The sequence below is a fragment of the Nematolebias whitei genome, chromosome 7 (assembly GCF_014905685.2).
Source record: "Nematolebias whitei isolate Nwh7 chromosome 7, NemWhi1, whole genome shotgun sequence".
NCBI classification, from domain to species: Eukaryota; Metazoa; Chordata; class Actinopteri; order Cyprinodontiformes; family Rivulidae; genus Nematolebias; species Nematolebias whitei.
This window is the reverse complement of record NC_056504.1, coordinates 14,111,408-14,117,200: the sequence shown is the minus strand read 5'-3', so window position 1 is coordinate 14,117,200 and position 5,793 is coordinate 14,111,408. Positions and strand designations below refer to the sequence as shown.

Sequence of the window (5,793 nt, the reverse complement as noted above, 5' to 3'; positions counted from 1 at the left end):
CCCCACCTGCTCCTGATACTGTTGATAAAGGAAATGGAGACAGAGAGCTCCCTCCAGCAGGGGTGCGATCCATCAGATAAGTGTCTGGAAATGTGTGGACACACCTGCTGGTTCACACAAGGCAGCAAGAAACCGACTCAGATGCTATTCATGCTGCTGCTGTTTGTGTCTCTGTAACAATCAGCTAATAAGGAAAATTATTTTCCGTTTAATTCTTTAATAAAAGTCTGGCATCTGTTAGCGCTTGAAGTTTGTTTTGAAGACGACTCAACCACTACCACATCAGATTTTAGCTCAATATTTCCAAAATCGGCCAAGTTTGAACCACTTTTGCATTTGCTATGCTATGGTATGCTATGGTATGCTATGCTATGGTATGCTATGGTATGCTATGCTATGGTATGCTATGGTATGCTATGCTATGCTATGGTATGCTATGCTATGCTATGGTATGGTATGGTATGCTATGCTATGGTATGCTATGCTATGGTATGCTATAGTATGCTATGGTATGCTATGCTATGGTATGCTATGGTATGCTATGGTATGCTATGCTATGGTATGATGGCCATCTTGAACTAGATTGACTTCAAAGTCGTTTTTGGTTTTTGAGAACATCATTAAAATCCCTTTACTGGTTTGTGAGATATTGTGAGAACACAACAGACAAAAGGAACACATGTACAGACACGAACAAAAACATCTCGTATATTACAACATATCTCTTTTTCCAGCAGGAGATAAACAAGCAAACAAACAAAAACTGATGAATCAGGGAGGACTCTAGAGCTGTCTAAAAGAACAGTTTGGATCAGGTTGGAGTCGTTTAGGAAGTTCTCCTGGAACAGATGCATCAGTGGTTTTCTGGAAAGCATGTGCTGTAACTCTAAGCCTGGTGCCTCTTAAACTACAGAAGCTGTGACACAAAGATGCAGCAGCAGAACAACAAAAGAAAGGGTCAGGCTGACATGCAGACACAAAAACTGCACTATGTTTAGCTGTGCAGCTCTGCTAAGGATGGATGCAGACTTGTTTGTTGGGTGTTTTTTTTTTTCATGTTAGTAGCGGCGATTGTCTTCAAAATGTAACACTAGGACAAAAGTTTTTCTTTACACCCCACACACAGCTTGTCCAGAAATATGTTTTTATTTGTTGCTGGTCAAACACATGCATCAGCAAGACAACGACAAAAACACAGCGAGTCCGAACTAACTAAAGCATGCGAGTGAATATACAAAAACAACTTGTGGAGACGTAAGCTCCCAAATGTTTGAAACCGTGAACTCATTCGAGCACAGCATCACCATGTTTAAGATGTGGAGTTAGACAAAGCTAATGAGTTTAACGTTGTTAGTTTAGTGCAAAAGTACACAACCAATCAAGCAGCCTTGACCTTATGTTACTGCTTTAACTACAGTAAAAACATTACAAAAAACTGATCAGTTCCTGTCTCTGAAACACAATCAAACAAAAAAAAACAACACCAAATAAATCTTGTTATCCTTTAAGCTCATTTTGTGTTACAAACGTAGACCCAATGCAGCCATCAATTAAACAACAGAAACTTGTGGGATAGTCTGATACTTTTTAAGCTGGATTTTATTGTTATAAGCTGGATTTTATTGTTATAAATACATCTGTTCAGAAACCTGGAGCGGTTAGTTTTAAGACTGACAGGAATGAAGAGAAAAAGACTTTTAAACTAATGCATTTTAAACATTGTGTGTTATTTGTAGGCGTTGATGGGTTATACATATAAATATGTAATGTATATATATGTATATATACATATATAATATGTATAAATATAAATTCCCAGAGTTTTGACACGGTTGCTCTTAACTTGCCTGTATTCTATAATAGAGTATTAGCCATTTAGTTCTTATCTTTATCTCTGTGGATCGATGTATTTTATCCTGTGTCCTTTGCTGCTTTTGTTTTGCTGTACAGACTTTGGCTGGCCCTGTTGCTGTTTTTAAGTGCTTTATAAATAAAGTGGTATGGTATAAACACACAAAAAAAATTATAAACTGCAAACAACAACAACAACAACAGCAAACAACAACAACAATGTACAATACTGAGGAAAAAGTTCAAAAACAATTCGGATGAAAGACGAAACGTTTCTACAATTCTTTTTTTTTTTTTTTTTTAAATGTCCAGAGGAACAGAGTTAACTTTTTTTTAGATTTTTCTACCTGGATTATTGAGCATGCATCAGGATATTCAAAAACAATTATTTCTATTTTGCTTTTTTAAACAATCTTTAGTAGTTTTTGAAACTTTTTGAACATCCTTCTTGTTTGTTTTGAGTTTGGTGTGAACACCTCTGGGTCACAGTAAATGCCCAGATTTGGTCCGCAGGTCAGGTTTTATAATGCAGAGCAGAGAATAGTAAAAGCTGATGTGTGAGTAGTAAGGAGCCAGCCTGACTGTCAGCACTGTGGTATAATTACTACCTCCATCCCTGCAGTGAGTGTTACCGCCTGACATTCATCCCTGCCACAGCTGCAAGAAATCCTCTTCCACACAAGAGCATTTATCACTTTTTATATGCCCAGTAATCCCTTCAATATATCAAGACTATGCTGTAATCCATGCTGAAAAGCCACCTTAATATTGTCATTACTTAGCACAGACATGCTACAATTGTTTCACATCGTTTACTTAAGAGCGTCCACGTTGAATTACGCCGCTTTTGGTTCCACTCAGCTGAATTTGTCGTCATTGATTTGAGCACGGGGAAATCTTAATCAGAAGATCGGACAGCATTTTATGCACGCCAGTGTCACAAACAAATTAATTTACAGACAGTGGGTTTAGATTTTTTTTTTTAATCTCCCAGGAGTCCTGAGGAAACTGTTTCCTACAGATTGTAAGAGCACTGGGATAATGTGCAGATTAATAAACAACTTTTGACATTCCTTTGGTAAAGCAGCGTTGGTTCTTAGTCTAATAATCAACCAGACTATCAGCAGCATGGCTAAACGTTTAATTATCCACCATATGGTCCAACTATAGAAAACCTGATTCACATCTTGAGCTATAGTTTACTATTTGTTGATCTTTCAAGGTAGAACAACCGTCGTTAGTAGTAATGTTGTGAGTGAAAACAGAGCCCTGGCCTCTGCTTGTTGTGTAAGCAATGTGCTTTTGGACATTATGGACGAGAGAACACCTGAATCAGTTGTACCAGAATTAAATATGAAAGATGTATACAAATATATTAGACTTAAACTAAAATACTAGCAATCCTTGAAGGAAGGCATATCACAACTGCCTCTTCCTGTCACAGTTTTAAACAGAAATCACCTTTCAATAAGAAGAGACACATTAAACCTGCTTGGTTAAACCTTTAACAGAATGGTACATGTGTGCGTGATCACATGTGAGATGGTGTGACCTCTTGAGAGAGGCTTTAGTGCCCAGAAAATGTGATGAGGATGACCCTCAGCTCCAAACCACAGTTTAGCTCAATATCTATAAAACTGAAGGAGCTAGCATTCACCCAACTTTATGTGTTGGGAGTAAGTCTCAGCAACTACCACACCAAAGTTTAGCTCAATATCTATAAAACTGTCCAAGCGTGCTAAGGTCATTTAGCTGTGGTGGCCATCTTGAATTAAGCTAACTCCAAAGGGTAATCAGATGCAGATGTCCATTCATTTATTACTTTTTGAGACGTTCATTAAAATCTGTCCAGTGGTTCATGAGTTATTTTGCTGACACACATACATTATCATCAAGGGAGACCAGTTCAAAATTCAAAACAAAGGTCACAATGACCTTCTCGTGCTTCACTGTCGTATTTAATCGACAAAAACTACATTTATTCTGTCAGTAATAATATTTTAAAGTGCACATGTGGTTTCAAGATGGCGGTAGTGACCCTGACCCCCCCCCTCCTCCATCTGACACTGAACACCTGTGTGACCTTGCATCCCTCCATGTGGTGTGTCAAAGGTGTGACACCTGCAAATATTACTGATGTGCCTTACACAGATGGAGTAAACAGGCTCGCTGCAAAAATAAATGAGCAAATATAAAGAGTTACACCAAAACCAGGAGAGATTATAATCCAGGAAATCAACACAGAAAAGCATTTCATCCTACACAAGTTTTTAAAGATCAAAATCAATATAATAAAGAGGTACTTTATGTTTTCTAAAAGCATACATTAGTGGATAATATTATATAAAAATCAGCGTAAAAACCAATTTACTCTTGTTAATTTATACTATATTTTTTTCAAAGAATAGATTCAAAACACGATAAATTATAGAGTTTTGAGCCTGGTTCTTGAAGGCATCGTGGCAGGCCTAGTCTCTTTTACCTTTACTAGAACTTGTCGTTCCATTGTTTTAGTAGAAAATGTTACAGAATAAAGAGCTGTCAGTGTTTAATAACCTGAGGTTAGGAGGACCGTCAGTTTACCGTGAAAACACGGACGAATTGTCGCATCTCTGTCAAAAAACAGCAACGACGAACTTCATTCAACTGAACCGCAGTTGTCCCCTAAAACACGCTTCACGCGCTCGTTTAGCTAACGGCTGTCCTCGCGCTTTAAAAAAAAAGGCTTTTAATAGCGCGTTGCTTTGTTAGCTTCGTTTTTGTAACTTAAAATAATTACTGGACATACTGACAGCAACAGAACAGGTTGGAGAGATCCATTGATCTGTAATCCGTGGCATCGAGCGCATCTGTAAGTGGTAAATGTTCCGGAGTAAACACGCACTGTCTGGCTTACCTTTTCGGTGAATTAAGTCTCTGTTAGGTTTTAGTAACTTCCTCGCTGGATAAACAGTAGAATACAAGCAGTTAAACGTTTATCTTTGGGATATAAAACGCACTGTCTCTCTGCGTGCCGCTTCCTCTACGTCAGCCAGTATATCTGTGTGCCTGTGGGCGGAGCTTGACGCCGCTGCGGAGGAAGACACCGCTGATCAGCCAATGAGAGGAGGCGGTTCCACACACAGACTGGTAAATGAACATGGAGAGCACTCACGCTGTTCTAAAATATTTCACTCGGAAAACCGGATATGGAAAACTACACATTACAAAGAAATTATGGTTTCCGTTATTCCATTTTGCCGGAGCAGCTTTTAGACATGCCCAATAAAAACTTGAAGGTGATTTAAATGTGAGGAAAAAAAAAAAAAAAGACATATTGTGTCCATCTTTCACAGATTAAATTTAACCTACTGCCAGATTAAATTTTGAGGTTCAAACGAAGACAATTTTTTTTTATCTGCTTATATAACACCACAAAATCAGTTAAGCCATAAAAAGATTTTTTTTAATGCACTGTGGCAAATCAATGTCAAAATACAAAAACACGGCAAAAAATGTTAAACTAAAAATGCTTCAACCCGATTACCTCCACAGTGCACACAAAAATCATTACTTTAAATATGTTTTACTTAAAATACCAACATGTCAGAAACTCGTTGAGAAAATACCAGGAAAGGTGTTCAGAGATTAATAACAATGATAGTTTATTGATGTACCAGGAAATTTGTTTGCATTATTTCGGACATTTTTCCCTGCTTCTAGAAACAGACGTTTACAGTACAGTAACAAACGATATCTGCATTTGGACAACATCGTCAATTCAAGAACTCACTTTTGAATGACAATTCATAAGAAACCAAAACACAGTAAGTAGAGATGAAACTGAACAAAAATAAAAGAAAGAAATAATAAATTTACGTTTTCTAGGAAACATTTTGACAAAATGCTAGTTTAATAAGAACCTACATAACAGTTTTCAGTGAATTATACAATAAATGCTAC

The 5,793-nt window shown here is 37.4% G+C and overlaps 1 protein-coding gene across 2 annotated transcripts in view; it reads right to left on the bottom strand.

Moving 5' to 3' along the window:
- The window catches only part of ndrg3a (ndrg family member 3a), a 56,875-nt gene extending 51,978 nt beyond the window's left edge, over positions 1 to 4,897 (bottom strand). For both annotated transcript variants that reach the window (XM_037678653.1, XM_037678654.1), the window contains exon 1: positions 4,748 to 4,897. The gene's annotated coding sequence lies outside the window, so the exon portion shown is untranslated. The remainder of the gene's footprint in view (positions 1 to 4,747) is intronic.
- Between the last annotated feature and the right edge of the window lie 896 nt (positions 4,898 to 5,793).